Source organism: Rhynchophorus ferrugineus, unplaced genomic scaffold, assembly GCF_030347505.1.
Source record: "Rhynchophorus ferrugineus isolate W39M unplaced genomic scaffold, kcgeb_rfMv2 rfM1, whole genome shotgun sequence".
NCBI classification, from domain to species: Eukaryota; Metazoa; Arthropoda; class Insecta; order Coleoptera; family Curculionidae; genus Rhynchophorus; species Rhynchophorus ferrugineus.
The window spans coordinates 92,030,262-92,049,491 of record NW_027472580.1 but is presented as its reverse complement, the minus strand read 5'-3'; positions in this window follow the sequence as shown (position 1 = coordinate 92,049,491).

The window sequence follows — 19,230 nt, the reverse complement described above, 5'->3', positions numbered from 1 at the left end:
TAAAATAGAAACACCTTATCAGATCTTATCAAGAGAATAACTTGACGTTGGATTAATGATCGGTGAATTTGGTGAAGTTCGGGCAGTGACAGTTTAACGTGCAAAGCCATCCCAAGTCGAATTGAAAATGCCTAATGTCCCGTAGCCATAAATTATTATAATTAGGACACATCTATGCATTTAAAAACATGCCTAGTTAGTGGATATCTGGCATATGTATCACTATTCAGGGTGTAAGGATACCAAAGATGGATTGACACTTCAATCGCCGATGTTTACCAGATGTATAGTCGGATTTATAAAGTCTAAATCCGACTAAATGGTTAAATTGTGGAAACGTTTCCTTTTCACATATTTTATATTAATTAGAACAATAAATGAAAATGTAACAAAAGGTGGATTAGGCCTACAGTGCACCGCTTTATAAATGGCGCGGGAAAGAGTTCAATACCCTATATATAAATCTCTTTTTATCGCCCATTTTATACTCTCTGTTGATCACTCAAAACAAGCCGCCAAATATTAAATGATTCAAAATAGAATCAAATGCGCATGGGCAGTTCTGCGCGAGACATATTTTCGTGGTGACCATAGAGTAAAACAGTGTTTAAAAACAAATTTTAGAAGATTATATAAAGCAAGCTGGCTGACGAGGGTACAGTCGATGCTTAATTTTACTATAACAGCTAGCTGTTCAGAGGGGATAACAACCACATACATTGCGTTTGTCATATTCTCAGAAGGAAAATGTTATCAGGATTATCGGTAATTACTTTCCGGTTCTTTTTTTTAAGTTTAAGCTCAACACTACACAAGTTACTTTCTACCAAAATAATAACGATAGAGATTTATAATTTTTTGAAAATATTGAGTATTGTACCTGAAAACTTGCATTTACAGCATGCATTACTTTGCGTATTTCATTAAAAGAAACAAATCGCTGAAAGTCAGTGTTTCTTAACAGAGACTTACAGTGAATATATTCCAACCATAAGAACACCTGAAACATGGCTTCGACAATTCAAATGAGATGATATCGACTCAAGAACAATTTAATGTAAATGGCAATATGTGAATAAACCATGAGAAGATAGGTGCCACATCAATTTATAGGCACATTTATGACAGGCTACTTCGAAATTATATATCATCATAGATCATCGCAAAATTCTCAGTGAAATGCAGTTTGACAGGTAATTTATGCGTCGAATAGAAACAGGTGATAACAGGTAATTGAAAAGGGATATGTCGAAAATCCCAAGCGCGAAAATCGTGATTATCACCTGACCAAGTTCATGTGGTATATCATCAACTGTTAACACCCGAAGAACAGCTGATACTGATCGCTAACGACAGCAAATGGGCAGCTTGAACTATTCATTGATCGAACAACGTATGCATTACGCTCGAAAACATAAGGTGATTTTGGGTCTTGCCAAAGCTCCGTTCCATAACAACAAAACTAGTCAAAGAAGTGTTAAAATCAGTGATGGAAAATTTTGTCACTCCCGCCGTACTCTCCCGACCCAACTGCATCCGACTACCATAATTCCGGTACAAGCACTTCAAGAGCACTTTGTCTTTTTCTAAGTAGTTAAAAAAGAACTCCATGAACGATTTAGCTCAAAGAAGAAACTGTTTTTTTGGAGTGGCAATCAAATATTGCTAAAGAGATGGACAATACATATATAATCAAATGGTCAACATTTTGAATAAATATATTTTAACACTCGCCAGAAAATAACGGTATTTTCTTTGCGGAAAAAACGGAAAGAACTGCCGATACACCTGGTAGAGCTATTGATAAGACCCAGAGTGTTCAAAAATCGCTCTCTTTACTTAAGCTATGAGGTGTAATTAGTTATGTGTTTAGAATTAAGGGCTTTCTTTATATTGAAATACTATTACTTCCTCAGTATTCTCTGTATAGTTATTGCAACAAGCCGTCGCTACTTTCCTATAATATTGCCGGCTTGGTGGCGCAGTGGTAAAGACGATAGGATGGTCCTTCTACTGTTGCGATAGCCGCAAGTTCGAATCCTGCTGGGGCATGGTTAAAATTTGTGATTGTCCTAGGCAAGAGTGTAAAATCCGACAAGGAAAATGATCCCAGTCACGCCAGTAACCAGGCTGGGTAAGACCGGATATCTTCTGGGATTTCTAAAGTTGGTCACTGGCCAGTCTGTAAGTTTAACGCCGAAGACCGTGGTTCGGAGCCCACGTTAAACTGTAGCTCCAGTCCAGGTAGAGCCTCGTTAGTTAAAAAGAGACTTCAAGATATATATTAAATATTAATATTATAGAATAGAGCAATATAATCATATATATCGTAATATAATATATCAAAAAATTAATAATTTAACTCATTATTATATTTAAACGACAAATTACGTGTATATTTTGTGTGCAAACACCGCAGACATTACTAACGAATTATAGCATTAGAAACAAATCAACGCAACTATAATAAATATTAGAGCGGGCCTATATATTATCGCCATTACAGTCCATATATCAATAAATAACAATTATGATAATTATATTAAAAGTATCTGAATATTCGTTTAGGACTCTTGTTTGATAAACTGCAACAAACGTATAATGCTAATGTATATAATATAATAACAATGAATGTATTTGTACTATTTACAATATAACATTTTAGTTCGGGACAGAATATATATTAATGTTGGCGACAGTAAAATTGTTGCTAGTAAACCAGATACATTTTATATGCCTCTATTTGTAATTGTTACATATGATAACTGAAATGTTTGATATTATAAGAATTCCATTATTATAAAAGATATTAGTTCCATTTGCAATATGTGTTAAAACATATACTAGTATTTTTTAAATTACGTTTCAAATCATCAATCCATCAAAATTTGTTGCAAATAACTTCAATGCTGTTATTTTGACACCGAAAGTGACAGAAAAATTGGCCAATTGTAAAAACTATTCATTGAACATGACAATAGACAAATACTACTGTTATACTATTTTAAGAATATTTGATAAACAGTCAAATAAGAATATGGTTCTGTTCTAAGGTAATGATATTTATTTTGTGGGACTTGAAATCATTTAAAGCTATTATACGGGTATACGAAACGGTAAAAGAATTATTTAAAACCAAATATGATAAATACAGAATACAAGATTCTTCTATTTTACACTGCCAATCTGCAATTTCAAAATCAAAAGGAACAACACCAAGAATAGCCGGCTTGGTGGAGCAGTGATAAAGGCGATGGCCCTCCTACTGTTGCGAATCTTGCTGGAGAATGGTCGTAAATTTATGTTTGTGGTTGTTCAAATTGTGAATATTCTGCGCCAGTAACCAGGCTGGGTACGACCGGATGTTTTCTGGGATGATTTCTAAAGTTGGTCACTCGCCAGTCGGCAGGCTTAATGCTGAGGACCGTGGTTCAGAGCTCACGTTAAACTTTAGGACCAGTCCAGATAAACCCATAGTTGCTAAAACGAGACTTTAAAAAATATATAGAAAAAAAATACCAAGAATATTTGTTGACGACAGAATAAAAGTCGAAGAATTGCTCTAAACAGTGATAAAACTATAAATAACAGCCAACAATATCTATAAATGAACCAGAGATATCAAAAAGGCATCAGCTTAATTATATATATATATATATATATATATATATATATATATATATATATATATATATATATATAAAACGTTACTTTTTATGTTAAAAGTCTAAGTTTGATTATTTTTTACTTTTTAGTGATTTCCTTATTTATTTTTTGAAATCGGTTCAAATTTTTGTTAAAATATTTTTAAACCATTCGCTCTATTCAATTATATTAATTTTTTTACAGTTCTCGCTGTACAAGTTAGTAGCATCACATTCCGATTGACCTGAGGACTCCTCGCATCGCTTAAAGCAGGTGGCGAAGCGTGAAACTTAAGCGTGTCGGGTACCGCTTGATGGAACCCTACCGTGGACCGTACCAGACACGAAAATTCGAAACGTTCGCCATCCGATCGGCGCTGAATAAATTTTCAGTTATGCATGGATGGAGCCTGAAACCGTTCGTTCGGTGTGAGAAGTAACAAGCGGAGAACCAACCGATTTGTTTCGTTTTCGTTGGCGACCGATCGAAAGAACATCATCATCTATTGTAAGACAAATTGTTGTTCTGTCTCGATAAAATCTCGTTTGAATTCGAAGAGACAGAGGAATTATTTGTTATTTATTGTTGTCTCGATACAGTCGGACCAATAACTATTAAAAAAAAATATATATATAATATGTTGAAGGAGAAATAACAGTTATATTATTCAATACATTTTATCGTTACAGTTTATTATGTTTTGTATAACTTGTTTTGCTTGTCTCCTATTTTATGTATTTAATTTCTAATATAAATTTCTGAAGAAGTTCGAAGCAATAAGCTTTTATGGATTTTTTACTTTTTAACGAAAATTACTAGGGGAGATAAGTCTGATAAATACATTATATCTCTAACAATTCATTATGATTAACAACTGTAAATACATTAATTTACAATATTTCTCAACAACATCACAGCAAAGCTCTGCAAGGATTGATTCTTGAGGTTGAAAGATTGAAGAATGATTTTTTTTTCATGAATCCTCGGCAGCAGATTTCTATAGATCAAACAACAAAAGTTACTTAGCACTTATTAAAGTTGATACTTCAACTTGTATTGACACTTATGAGTTCCAAATAGTTCTCGCTGTTGGAAAAATGGAAAAAAATTTAAATAAAAAATAATGAGCATATTTTCTAACAATAAACAGGTGTTATTTTTAATTATAAAATTATTACAAAATTATATAATAATAGAACAAATATAAAATGGGTTTTCTATTCCAAAACTATTTTTACCAATATTCAGCAGTCCATAATCAATCCTCTATCGTCTCTATATTGCTCGTGATGCAAGAACGCGTATTGAACTTTCGGCATTTATTCAAATTCGCTAAAACAAATTGCCAGTAAAAAAGTCCAATTTCATCACATTTCATTCCCAGAGTCGAATACAAACGAAATTATTAAAAAACATGTAATAATACAAAAAAATTAAAAAGGGTTCTCTATTTTAAAAGTATCTATACCAATATTCGAGACTCTATAATATATTTTCTATCCTCTCTATATTAGTATTGATGCAAGAACGCGCCTTGAATTTTTGGCGTTTATTCAAGTTCGCTAAAACAAATTGCCAATAAAAAAGTCCAATTTCTTCACATTTCATTCACCGGATCGAATCCGAACGTGGGCCGACGCCTATTGGAAAGCGGCGAAAGAAAGAATAAAAAAGAGGGAAATTAAAACGTCGGTAAAACTATAACCCGAGAAAATTTTACACATTAGTCCCATCATTACGTCGAGGAATGTCGAATACCGATTTTACGAGCTCGTAGGTAGAATTTAAAACCGTAATTTGAATAGGTTTTATTTCTGAGCCATTCTCTTAACGACAACGAACTATAAAGAGTTAATCAAGTTGTCTCAATAGGTCGTAAAATTTATCAGTCCTAACGTCGAACGAAGGAATACCACGGGACTAGCGTTTCGGTTTCGAATTTATTCTCGATCGGAAAGGTCTCAACAATTTACCCGCAGACGGAAGCTATCGATAAATATCATTTTAGTCAAACAGTGGTATTAATTTTCGACTTCATTATACCGTAAACTTATTTTGTTTTGACGGGTTCTACAGGATACCATTAAGAAAATGAGGCAACCGTATCTGGTTCACTCTTTTTTTTTGTGGTTACATCACAAGGCGTGATAATTAACTCACATAATATACTTTAACAGGATAGAATGGCTTTTATAAAAAAAATTTTAAATTATATAAAACCGTTGTTTGTGATCTGAAAATTTATTATGCTGATATGAAACTATATTATCTCAATGTCTATAAACTTCAGTCATTTTTCTATTTTACCTACTTTTAACCGACTTCGAAAAAGAAAAATGTTGTACGTTCGACTGTATATTTTTTAAGGTATATTCGCCGAATTCTCCGTCAATTGCGGACCGATTTTCAAAATTCATTTTTTATTCGAAAGAGTGCACTTTCGAAGTGGTCCCACTGGAATCAAGTCAGGATCAGGTTGGGGAGAGGGGGGAAATCGAGAGAAATCCTCAAATGTCAAAGGCACTCAAAAGTTTTCACATATTTTGTATCTAAAATAATCAGATATTGGTGTATAATGTTATTGTTGAACTGACGTGATGAAAAATCGGAAGTAGTTCAGTGTAAAAGTCAGTCGGTTTGCTTTTTAAGCGCTGCCGGCACTGACTTACTGACTGAATATTGTAAATAGATAAAGAGGTTCAGGTAGGTATTAAGCTAAATTGTGTGTATATAGTAGAAAATAAAATACGTGTAGTGGATAGGTTAAATAAGTTTTTTGTTTATTTTTATTTAGTTATTACAACGATTATTATGTACATATTTTATTTTAATTTTTTTTTGTGTGAATAATCTAAGTTTTATTATTTTTTATTTTTAGTGAGTTCCTTATTTATTTATAAAATCGGTTAAATTTTTTTGGTAAACATATTTTGTCTTGAGATAAATTTTCCATCTTTTAATTCCAGTAAATTGTCATAAATTATTGAAAATTGTAACAGCATTGGGTCGATTTTTTTTCAAGGAATGAATATTAATGTCATACATACCTAAACTATTGTTGCTAAATAGTATTCAATCTATTTCAGTGCGCATGCGCTTAACTATACCTTTACTTAAATTTAAATCGCCACAGATTTAATCCTAATTCGATTTTCTTCCAATTCTCTAATGAGAGTTGATTGGTGATCCACAACATCAGTAGATAATAAGGATCTCTTGGATAATAATAATAAGTGCTCGTTGAATAATAAAAGGGCATTTTTTTGATCCTAACATCAGTAATGAATAATTAATTAATTTTAATTTGTTTATAAAGCAAATAATAATATATAGTATATAAGCAAATGAAATTTAATTCAATCTGCACCTATTGATGGATTTAGGTCCTTATATATATAAATATCCATTCCGTGATATTTTATTTGTATAGACTATTATAGTTTATTATCATATAATAGCATATTTTATTATATTTTATTATGTTTCTTTAAATTAACTTCAGCTTTATTTTACCGCAGAATGAAACAAAATTTTCCAACAATTATGCATTTTAGAGCAAATCACTTGTTCCTTATCTATACTGGTACTGGCGATAAATAAAATTCTATCAAAAGTCGAGAGGATGGTTTGCCGATTAAATCCGATAGCTGTTGGTTATGAGGAGGTCAGCGTAAGTTTCAAGGTAGAGTTAAAGATGAACTGGTCCAGAAAACAATTGTAGGAACATTCAAAAAGGCTTATATCCATTGCCTCTTCCAGATGTAACAATATTGAAGATTACTTAAAAATGGTCTAATATTAACTCTTATTTCTGATTGGTTAGATAGAATTTTCTTAACTATTACAAATTAATACCATTAAAATAAGTTATCTTCTACATAAAGAAATAATATGGTTCTGATTGATAGCTTATTAGTATTTTATGTATTAATTGTTTATGCTTGCATATACTTTGATATCTATTGGTGAAAATATGAAGTAGCAATGTAATCCATTTCTAAACTCAATGATTTAGATATTTCTCTAAATAAAGAATAGCTTTCCCTTTAGTATTATTGAATTTTTCAGTATATATAGACGCTAACCATCGGACACTTAAATTTTGCATTTTCAACATTTATTACTTTTGTTGCTTAATTTGAGGAAATCTACTGCCGAAATCTACTAAACGCTTTTAAAAACTTATGGTGATGCTGCTTCATTATATTTCAATTACCAGTTTTGGTTTCAATGAAATAAAATTAGTGATTCTGGCGATGAACAGCCTGGAGGACCCAGAAGTTGGAAGTCAATTAATTAAAAGGCTTATAAGAAGAAAACGAAGTTCAAACTCTCAAATAACTTTCAGAAATGATAGTTGGAAGAGACAAGAGAATACTGTAATCTATGTAATACGCCAGGAAGTAATTCTAAAACATAATATTACAATGCATTTAAAAAAGTAACACAATATATCGTAACCTCATTAATTCAAACCAATTTCCGTACGCCGTCTGTTATTAGCCGACAAATTGTGTCGTGTGTGATGGATTTATCTCGTCACGATATGTCGTCCTCGTAAACTTCCAGTCTTTTTTTCTTTGCCTTACGTCTTCTCCCTGGTGTCCCGCGACTACAAGAAAAAGTAATTTTATACTTTATATCCCGCTGCTAACTTTATTACCTCAAGTTGTAAAAAGGGAATCTGAAGGGAAACTTGTAACTTCTTCAATAAAAGTTTTTTTTCTTACGCTCCCTGCCCCCCGCCCTCGCTCGCTCTCGCTCCGTCGCCCTCAGACGCCAAAAATATTATCATATTATAAAGAGTCGTGAGTTTTGCTATGTGTCGTCGTCGGGGACGGCGAGAACGGGACTGGGGATGGGGCAATTCGAACGCTGAAAGTAACTGTGAGGTGAATTCACGACGATTCGTTGTTTAGGTCGATGTTTCTTTTCTCCTTTATTTCTTACAGAAAACCGGAGTCATTGCGTGTCTCTAATCTAAAATACTGCCCGTTATTTTAATATTTAACCAATAAGGAAAATGTGAACGAAATTAAAATAAAAAAATAACTCTCATTTTGGTTTCATTTTTATCCACTTGGAATTTTCTTAATTAAACAACTTCGCGTCAATCCCAAAAGACATTTGGTTACCGGAGTCGCTGGGATGCAACTAAAATGCATACAGTTAATGCAGTGCCATTGAAACAATGTGATTAAGATTACCTTATAATATCTTAAACAATTTAAGTTTGTGGGTCCCCTATCTAATCTACAATTTACTTGATTATTTAAGACCTACTCTCAGTTCATTCTGATTCAAAAATTACTTCGTTCCAACTCCAACGAATTTAAATAAAATTGAGAAATGTTTTTACTTTTTTTTAGAAGTTGTTTTTTAGAGGAACATGCAAAATATTTGGATTTTTACTTGGTTTGTAGGTTAACTTGACAGAAGCCTATCTGGATCAAACTTAATTAACTAAATTTCTCCATTGCTGGCTGTATTTTAGTCAAAAATAAGATTTTTTCATATATCTTCCCTTCTTGGCATTTCTGCTTTTCATTTATCGGTGACACGCCAAAAAGACCTATGATTTTAAATTATTCGGTTGTATTTACAATCCTCATCTATTAGCTGTTCTTTTGTAGAGGCCTCCAAATTATTGAAGTCACCTCTTAGGTTTTCCAAAAAATCGTCAAGTTATTGTATGAAAAGATTAGTACACGTCTATATAGTGACTTTTTATTATACATTCATAGTTTTCTAGAAGGTTTTCAAAATATCGTCTCACATGGCCAACATGAATAATAACTGAAATTCCTAGAGTTTACCTGACTAATTAACTGCCTTTCTCCAATTTTTCTTGTTAAATAAATTATCCAAAGACAATAAAGACAGAAATCAGACAACAAGGCAGAAAGACAAGAAAGGGTAGCATTTGATATACTAGGATTTTTGGTGGTATTTCTGGCGCCTTCCCCAAGACTTGACATCCACATTAACATTGACATTGAAATCGATGGAGGATGGTTGCCTTAGGATTCAAACAGTATTCGATGACCTTTGGTCGTTTTTTTTCACCAAATTGAAGCATAAAAAGTAATGAAATATGAAAAGGTTTACCGTTTATTCAAGCAAAGAAGAGGCAACATGTTGGACGGCGACAAAGGGCGACACTGAGGAATTGTATCTGTTACAAAATAATAAAATAAAAATAAAATTAAAAAAAGATTAATATAAAAAAGAATTAAATTATTACTATTATTATTATTAAAATTAAATTAATATAAAATTAATAATTCAGATTCGAGAAGTCCAAATAGAGAGAAACGAACTAAAGACGCCTTTGTTTACTTAATAGTAATTAGTGCCAATAAATTAGGTAAGTGTTTCATTAATTCGTAAGAAAATCTAGCTGAAATTGTCAGTTGTGAGCAACCAAGGCGCAAAGTTAAACAACAAAAATAAACAAATTAGAGGACTCCAAAGATAGTTCTCTACTAGAATCATCGAATAAATTTTCCACCGACGATGAGAACATTTCACCGACACACGCTTCCGTTCAAATGCCAGTAAATTATGTTAACTCACAACAACTTCAGTCTGCTTTGGTGGCCTTACACGTTGAATTGTGATGCATGCGCCGACGGACTAGGGGTATTCAAAGCTTGAATGTTTCTTACTTAGAGTAGTTTATGGTTAGTCACCGTTGAGCACCTTTAATCCACCTTTTGTGACCTTACTCTACACCAAGAAACACTTCAGTTTATTGGAATAGTTTATGGCTAAGGGTCGTTGGGTATCTTCGATGCGACTTTTGTGACTTTACAACTTCAGCTGCGATACTTTCACCCGAACTCCCTTTAGTTACACCAAGAAATGCTTCGAGTAGCAACTATTGGCGAGTAACGATTGCCAATGCAACACCAACCTGTTTTTTCTTGATAATTAATTTGATTCCGGTTTCTCCGTCCTGAGACCAACCCATCTCAGTTGTTCCCCATTCAGATAGTTTTAAAAAACAGATGCAGCGGTCGTGTTACATAACATATATATAACAAGATAACACTTAACTAAATGTAAAACACTTTAACAAAATCCTTCCTAGATACTTAAAAGCAAACTTCATATTGTACAAGATCCACAGTTGGATTAAGTTACTCGATTAAATAGATAATCAACAAATAAAAGATGGTCCACTATATATTTTTAATATTTATTGTTGAGATTTAGTAATCATCATCTAAGGAAATCAAGACAAGAAAAATAGCATTTTAAATAATACCAAAAATTTGTATGGGATTCGAACATAAAACCGCTGTTAACAACGATAAATTACCAGCTGACTGTCGCCGGGATCGATGCCGTTCGGGTTTTTCGACGTTCACATCGAATAGAAATAAATGAAACACAGCGTAGGAGATATATCAGCGGGCCGGGGCGACTGGACAATATCAATTTTTCCGAATTAAACGCCACCCCATCGGAAAATGGAGAGTATCATCGCCGTATTAAATAAATTATGTAATTTACGAGTGACTGGGTACGACCGCCGTATTTATCATCGTTATTTTATAAAATGAGGTCGGGAATTTTGCGCGGTTTGCCATTGTCAATTCTCCAGCTAGGTTAAAGTGCATTTAACACTTTGGTGCCATTAATAAAATAACTGCCATCTCCAAGTAGCGATAAATAATATACGAGTCTGCTCATACATTATAATTAATATAATTAAACCAATTATATAGTAGAGTGATAACAAAAGAATTATTAACGTCCAAATAACAGTGAATTCACAAGATCACGATATATTCCCTATTGGAATTTACAAATCGTTTCAAACTTAGAGAGTATATTTCCTTCCCATTTTATTTTAGTTAAAAAGAGATATAAAACTGTAAGTGTCTAAACGTGTAACCTAATCAGCCTATATAAAGTTGGCTTCACTGAAAATACCACATATGAAGCGAGTGACACTTCAAGATCAAGTTTAGGAAATGTGTAAAAGAGTGAGTATTTTTTTTTAATATAAACACTATTTAATAGAATTATTTCAGACCAAACTGTTAGTCTGTCAAGCATCCATAATAAACTTGGAGATATTTTTGACACTCTTAAGAAGCATGTGATTTACATAAGGTAGATATAACCAATCAAAAGGTCTAATGGAACTTCTAGATATTATTTTTAAAATTATATAATTTTAAAAGCATATAATAAAATTAAGAAAGATTTATTATTTTAATGTGTGCTATTTTAATAGATGAGAGATGGTTTAAAATTGTTTTTTTATAACATAAATAATAATTATTTGTAATATAAATCTGGAAAAGGAAACGCCCTCGAAATATATCAAAAGATGCAATGAGTATATTCCAATTTGCTTAAAGTCACAATGAGTTGTTACCAATTTTGGCCACAAGTATGCTTTCGGAATACCTTCAAAGACAAGGACACCATAACCTAAAGCAGAAACCGGTTATATCGAAACTGATTATCAAAGTTACTATTTTTAAGTTCGATAACTAGTACAATTTTCTGGGCTTAAATTTTTTTTAAATAAATTCATGATACCACAATAAAAAAATATTTTTTATGATACTCTTTATTAGTACATATTTTATAATTTCCTATCCTTTATATTATAGGTATGCTTATTTATATTTATATATCGTATATCTTATATATAGATAATTACGCAATTGATAAACACTTAATAATTTTTTAACGAAAATTGCATACGAAAAATATTCAGAAAATAATTGTTGTTGAATACCTTGGCCGTAGACTTAAACTTAACCTAATACTTGATCAACCATCACAAGTACATAATACATAAAGTATTCAACTGTGACATATTTATAGAAGTCAATAGTAAGGACATTGTCAAGACTGCAGCATATATTCACAACTAGAATTACGGCACGAAATTACAAGTATAGAAAGTTGCAAAAGAAATCATAAAAATGCCACGTTGAATCATTAACTCCAAGCTCCGAAATGTTTATTTATTAGGTGACCAAACAAGCCCATATAGGAACCAATACTAAAAATATTTTTAACAAAATAATTTAACCTCTTCAAAAAAGAGATAAGCAACTCACTAAAAAGTAAAAAATTATCAAACTTACATTTTTAATACAAAAAAAAAACATTTTAAAATAAAACATAAATCATAACCGTTTAAATCAGATTTTTGTTTATTATTGTTTGAGCTCGGCCAAGTTGACTTTTGAAGTTGATTAAAAACCAAAAGGAAAAGTCACGGAAAAGGTTTGAAATGGAAAACTAAAATTAAAATAAGTAAACAGATTTAATAGGGTAAATGCGGACGATGAGAGAAAAAACTACAAATAGAAAGGCACGAGATGTGGAAATTGCGTAATTGTGTGTTAATGTGGTAATTGTAAATGTCTTTATAGGCAACACTAGAAAATCCGACAAGGATGTCTGACATCCGATGTCTTCTGAGATTTGCCATTTCGTAAGCTTAATGCCGAGGACCGTTGTTTGGAGCCCACGTTAAACTGTAGGTCCAGTCCATAAAAACCCTCGTTGGTAAAAACACTTTAAAATATTTTTAAAAAAGTAATTTAAAAAAAAACAAATTTGTGTGTAAAATATTATAAAATTATAATATTATAAAATAAGACGTTTTTCTCATGACATGGTGTTCACCGATGTGATGTTCTCTGATAAGAGACGTATATTCGCTGATGGAGGTGTTTGGGCTTCTAGTATTCCTTTTGGTATAGTTCACTGCAGAGCCATATGGCTTGAATATTGTTGAAGAAAAAAGGAAAATATTGACAACTGGCGGATTTCCTGCTATTGTAAATTCTCACAGGTTCCAGTTACAGCAAGTGCAGGAGACTAAGAACTTCGAATCAGTAATTTTAGAAAAGAAAGTTGCATCTATCACCGAAGTAATAAACTGAATCGGCCAAGATGCCATGATGCGTGTGGAAGAAAGGAAATATTCGCCTCGTCCGAACGATTATCTTACCAATCATGCTGTAGGTCTCCGAGACTGTTACAGTCTAACATCAGGTGTACCAAGTCTCTGAAAATATTGCAAAAAGCTTACGATGAATCAACTTTTTAAAAAAGAAATTCATATTAATATGTAGTATCAAGAACATTTAAGCCAGTGTTGAATGTTTATTATAATTACCGTGTAGCAAAAAAGTCAGACGAAAAATATTATTGTGAAAGTTAGTAACGTTACCTAATCAGTGTGGCCAGATTTCTATCTAGAAGCTCCTCAAATACACGAGCAAAATATAGTTTGTTTTAGGAATGACATTCATCTAAGTAAAAGACTGAAAATTTTATTTATATCAATGAAAAAACAAATACCAATAGTTAATCTAATAGGACTAATTAAGATAATATTTTATACAGGAGATCATGAAATTAAATCTTATTGGACACAGGGAAGATGTTTGAATCACTAAGAGTTATAAAAATGTAGTTTTTTACACAAATTATTGAAGTAGATATCCATTCTTCATCATGGATGAGCCATGGGTCCAACAATATAAGTCAGTGAGAGTGAAGAAGACACCTTTTTCACCAAGACAACGTACCTATATACAAAGATGCGTTGGCTATGTTAAAATTATGAGATTTGAGGTACGATTTGCTCGGCTGTCCCCCCTATTCCTCTAATATAGCACCCTCACAAAAAATTGTGTCTGTAATACATTTGCCATTCAATGAAAAAGTTGAATAAGCTGTATGCGAATATTTTCTCCTAAATTTCCAGCCCTCAACTTCTTGAAAGTATGATGAAGTCAAGGAAAATCCAAACCATTGTTAAACTGAAAATTAACGACAATAATTTTTAGGGCAATAAGATTGCACAGTTGAACATTGTTAGTACTCATCATTCAACCCTCGTATTTTACCATTTCTTTATCAATTAAATCATTGTGCATCGCATATTGGCCGACTGGAGTGAGAGGAAAAATCGAAGCTTTCACCAATTAGTGAAACGAGTGATGTCAATTTTAGATGCAGCCGAATAATTAATAGACTGTTCAATTTAGATATGGAAATGGTCGGCCATAAATTCGACGAACGGACAACAATGGAAAGTGCGCCGACCGTTTTTTCCATCCAATGGAAAATTGTTATTGTTTTCCATTCTCCGCTCGGTATGCAGCTGCTATTGTTTAGATATATCGGGGCCCGATAGGCAAATTACGATTATTATAATATCGTTCATTGTATTGTTAAATAGGGTCAACCTTTCGGTTGTTATAAATGTAAAATGTCTCGTTTACAATGGACCAGCTTAAACGGTCTGTTTATTTAATATCTGTATAACAGCTCTGAAAATAATATCATATAAAATTAAAATAATTATAAACAGTTGAAAATAATATCGTTTATTATCCTTATTATAGATCAGGGATGAATATTGGAAGACAAAAATCTTCAATTATTATTATATTTACTATATATTAAGGGAAATAATTGTAAACGATTTTTTTATTAATTACATTATACATTAGATATACTTAGTACAATCTCACTTTAAAACTGAATTTATTACTACTGTTCTGCTATATTTGTATTAATACAAATGTAAGGCGGGATTAATACAATAAAACTAAGCTACATAAGCTCAAGTTAAGAATACACAAATATACTAAACAAGTTCATGTGGTTTGGTTCTCTTCAATCTTCTAATTTCCTGCGTGTTGTCTTGTAGGTATATTGCTTCCACTTTGCTGTGATTTAGCGACCGTATTTCATGTTTTAAGGTAAAATCTCGGATCACTTCGTATATTCATTTGATTTCGAGGACATAGTATAGCCCTTTGTTGGTTACGTAGCGATAAGCATCGGTAATTAATCGTAGAACTTTGTTACGGGTGCGTTGGATTACTAGTTGGTTTGTTCTTTTAGTGCAACCCTATATTTCCACCCCATAGGTCCAAATTGGCTGTATGATTGACTGATGAACTAATCTCTTTGATTTTAAGTCAAGTTGAGAGTAATTTCCAACCAAATAGCTTTTTTCTAACATGATGTTTCCAATTTAACCAACTATCGAGATGTATTCCGAGGTATTTAGCTGATTCTGCTTGAAGAGGATTTCTCAAGTGATATAGTTATTTTGTTGTCATTTCGCCGTCACGTAAAATTAACATGAACAGATTTGCCACTAGAGCCATTAAGCTCTATTTCAGTCTAGTCCGTTTGTAGATCTTGTTGACTGCTATTTGTACTTTTTGTACAGCCTTAGACAGAGATACTTTTTGCTCTATCGAAATGTCAAAAAAACACAAGCCAATAATGATTTTTGATTTTGACGTATATTTTGATATTCAATCTTAATGGAAACTAAAGGTTATTTTCTGTTTGTCTTAAAAAACATTTTACTTCAAAATAAACCTTTGTGCCACTGTACACATAAACCACTGTACCTTGGAACGATTTAAAAATTGTGTACATCAAATTTCGCTATAACTTAAATATAACCTTTTTTATAACATGTTTATATTTGGCTCAAATTCTCAGTTCAAAACAATCATTTTCAATTTATTTATGTTTGAAGAAATTTAACCAGGCTAATAGCGAATTATTAAACAAAAATATAAATACAGCAGGAGGCCTATAATGTGAGTTAATTTAAACAAAATGTATTTCACATTATATCGATTTTAAAGTTAATATTAATGAACATGATTTAAATAATAAACGTTTTATTAATTGAAACTATTATGGTATATAAGTATATATTTATAACAAACTAAACAAATAATTCATCAGCAATGATTAATAAAATAATTTTAGTCTGCTTTAATTGGTGAATATTCCAATTTGTGTTTACATTAACGCATTGTTTTCATTATTGATTATTTACGTTTTCGATACTCTTTTTCTACTTATTACATATGAAAAAGAAAAGCATATGTGAATTGGATCTCCATATGGAGATCAATTTGACATAACCGTTAATATTGGATGTAAAAGTATATTCGCTTTCCGATATTGGTATAAATATTTCATAATCATTATTAATGATCCAAATACGAGGACTGATCATTCCACAGCTCAGAAAATGTCTTAATATACAACAAAAGTCACAAATGGTTAGAACTAGAGTTTATTTTTATATATCGGCATATAAATTAATTTTATAGGATATAAAACAGATAGTGTGACTGTGTATTAAATTACATCCGGTAGATTTATAACCAAATTCATATGGAAGCCTCGTCGACAGACTTCACCTTTAGTATGTGTCATTTCATCGAAGTGTGAACAAGAATTTCTTTCAGTACGCTGAAAATGTCTGAATTTCTAGAATTTCTAAAGATCAGCGAATGCTATGTGGAACTTATGCAACCATGCTCCATCGATTTCAACATGTGAATAATAGTTTAGATGTTTCAAAAATGGTGATTTAGACACCGAGACAAAGAGCATTCTAGACAGTCAAAATCATCAATGGGAATCGCTATCTGCACAAAATGTGACCGGAATAAAAATGACCAGTATAGAAAACTCGACCACATGTTTGAAAACTAGTGAAAACATACTTGGAAACATTAAAATGGGAAATGTTATTCCACCCGCCATATTTTCCAGACCTCGCTCCTTCTGATTACTACTTGTTATGACATGTGAGCCCGTCTGATCGATTAGTGGATAGCCTCAAAAGATACATCGTTCTTTCGAGATGGAATCCGTAAATTTTTTGAAAAATGAGAAATAAACGGTACGCATGGACAATATATTATGCCTGTAAAGATCACTACAAAAAATACTTAAAACTAATTAATAAACATAAAATTCATATTTATTATAAAGATTAAATAATATTTATAAACGAAAGATGAATTTTAGCAACAAATCTAATTTGTTTTGTTCGTAATTTTGTGTAGTTGTCACAAATTTATATTATTATTTTTGTTATTTTGGCTTTGTAAATAGGTTTAGGTATGTATTAAGATAAATTGTCTGTATATAGCAGAATATAAAATACGTCTAGTAGATAGGCGAAATTTGGTTTTTGTTTATTTTTATTTAGTTATTACAACGATTATTATGTACATATTCTATTTTAAAATGTTTTTTTTTGCGTTAAAAATCTAATTTTGATTATTTTTTAATTTTTAGTGAGTTCCTTTTTCTCGAAGTCCGTTCATTTTTTTTGTTAAGATACTTTGTTTCACCATTTTTAGTGTTAGATATATACTCAATAAATTGCGTAGTTATTTTATTTAATATTACAATGGGTAGGCCAAGTAAAAGTGCAGCCCGTATAATGAAAAATAGGAATAAAGAAGCAATAATTTAAAATAAAGAACGCTTCAGAACTATACTCTACGCCGGGAATCGAATCCGCGACCTCCGTTTGGAAGCTAAACGCTTTAACCACTACATAATAGAAGCAGTAGTCTACAATATTTATACTACAGTTGCCTAAAAAGCAAACTCAGTGACTTTTGCACTGAACGATTTCCGATTTTCTGCCGCATCAGCTCAGTAATAACATTATACCCAAATGTCTGATTATTTTAGATAAAAAATTTGTGAAAACTTTGTACGTGAATTTGTAATTTGAGCGTATCCTTCGATTTTCCCCCTATCCCCATCTTATTATGACTTGGTTCCAACCTCAGAAGTGCACTCTTTTGAATAAAAAAAGAATTCTGAAAATCGGTCCGCAATTGACGGAGAAATCGTCGAACATACATTGACAAAAAATATACAGCCGAGCATAGAACCTCCTCCTTTCTCGAAGTCGGTTAAAGAATAAATATCCAAAACCTAAATAATCGACTATAAACAACAAAATTGTATCTAGTTTCATGTCAACCAAACCTAACCAGAATTATACTTACACCTACGTCTTTGAAAGTGCAGATAACAAAATTTTAACCATAATTACATTTCTATTTAAATACCAATAAATATCGGTATTATAACGCCAACATAATTCCACAAAAATACGAGCCGGTCTTGTGAAACCCGCAGGTTCCTCAATTCCTGTATAATAGAAAAGTTAATTTCAGCTATGGCTAACGATAAATTAGTGGCCGGCATAGGATATTTATTGGTTGTAAGAGGATTACGTCGACAAATGAGGCTTAGTATAACAAAGCTCCTGGAGTGAATGGCTCTATCTTTCTAATGGCTACCGGCCACTAGAATGATCTTCTTAAGAACATGATATTCTTTGAATAAATATAAAAGCGTCGGTTAGATAACTTTATTAGGGTACGCCGTAATATTTTTAAATTTCATTTTAAGAGATTCCTTGTTAAGTATAACATGATAATATTTTATTTTCATTTTTTATGTTATGTTAAAATAGATGTTTTATAATATATATAAAACTAATGCATGTTTTTGTAACAAAAAATTTCCTAGAATTTTTTCATATAGAATCTTATTACAAATTATAAGCGTTCATACAAAGGTAGGTGCCGAGAAATAACATGGAGAAATATTTGGACAATTACATGACAATTTTGACACTCTGGCTTAACGTTTTTTGAATGAGATACTTACTGATACTAAGAGATTAATAATAAAAAAATACATTTCATTGTGTTGATTCATGAGTTCCAATTTCCA